The sequence below is a fragment of the Elephantulus edwardii genome, unplaced genomic scaffold (genome assembly GCF_000299155.1).
Source record: "Elephantulus edwardii isolate Elephantulus edwardi_28Jun2011 unplaced genomic scaffold, EleEdw1.0 scaffold00060, whole genome shotgun sequence".
In the NCBI taxonomy this organism is placed as follows: domain Eukaryota; kingdom Metazoa; phylum Chordata; class Mammalia; order Macroscelidea; family Macroscelididae; genus Elephantulus; species Elephantulus edwardii.
Window position 1 is genome coordinate 12,594,527 of NW_006399810.1, and position 997 is coordinate 12,595,523.

Consider the following 997-nt stretch of genomic DNA (forward strand, 5'->3'; position numbering starts at 1 on the left):
TGTGGTGCTGGAGAAGAGTCTTGAACAAACCATGGACTGCAAAGAAAACAAACAGGTCTGTCTTGGAGAGGGTGAAACCAAGTCTCTCCGTGGATGCTAGGATTTTGAAGCTCCACCTCACTTACTCTGGGCATGTGGCCAGGAGAGACCGGTCCATGGAGAAGGACATCATGCTCATAAGGGTAGACAGACAGCGCAGGAGAGGGAGTCCCCGGATAAGATTAATTGATACAGTAACTGGGGCAATGGAGGTTCATGTGTCAGAATTAGTGACACTGGCTCAGGACTGGGAAGGGTTCAGAGATGTTGTACATAGTGTCACTATACATCACAGTTGACTCAATAGAATATAACAACAATAACATACTATGATAGGTTTGGAAGCAGGAGTGGCATCCACTTCATAAATAACATGCCTCCAGAAACTCTAAGAACTTTGATAAATATCTATAGTTATAGAGGGGCTTCAGGCCCTATGAGTCATGCTCGACTTGAAGGCAATCAACAACAACAATAACAACAACATCTTAGCTGTTTACCAGCTAGATACCACTAGGCAAGGCCTGGTGTCCTCGCTGAGTAATGAGACATGTCCTACCCTTCCAAACACACAGGCTGTGCAAGAACACATATGAGTAGGCTACCTCACCTGTAAGGCACCACACAAATCAATAATGGCACTGCTGTTATTTTTACACAAAGTGGTGTTATTACACGTGACTAAAATGCAGAAGAGAGAGTCTAACCAAATTATCTCTTATCCATCCCAAACTGTTCAAACTGGTACACTCATTGTGCAGTCCCCTCCTGTGGAAGCCACTCAGAATGGAGATGGGCAACTGTCCCTCTGTGGCTGGAGCCTCCACAGTGGTGATGACTCAGTCTGATCCTGAGCTTGGAATCAGGTGTTGGGACTCTCGTTTCTGATCTATGGCATCAGATGAGATATTTAACCTCTCTGGACTTCGGATTTTTTTTTAATCTATAAAATGATATG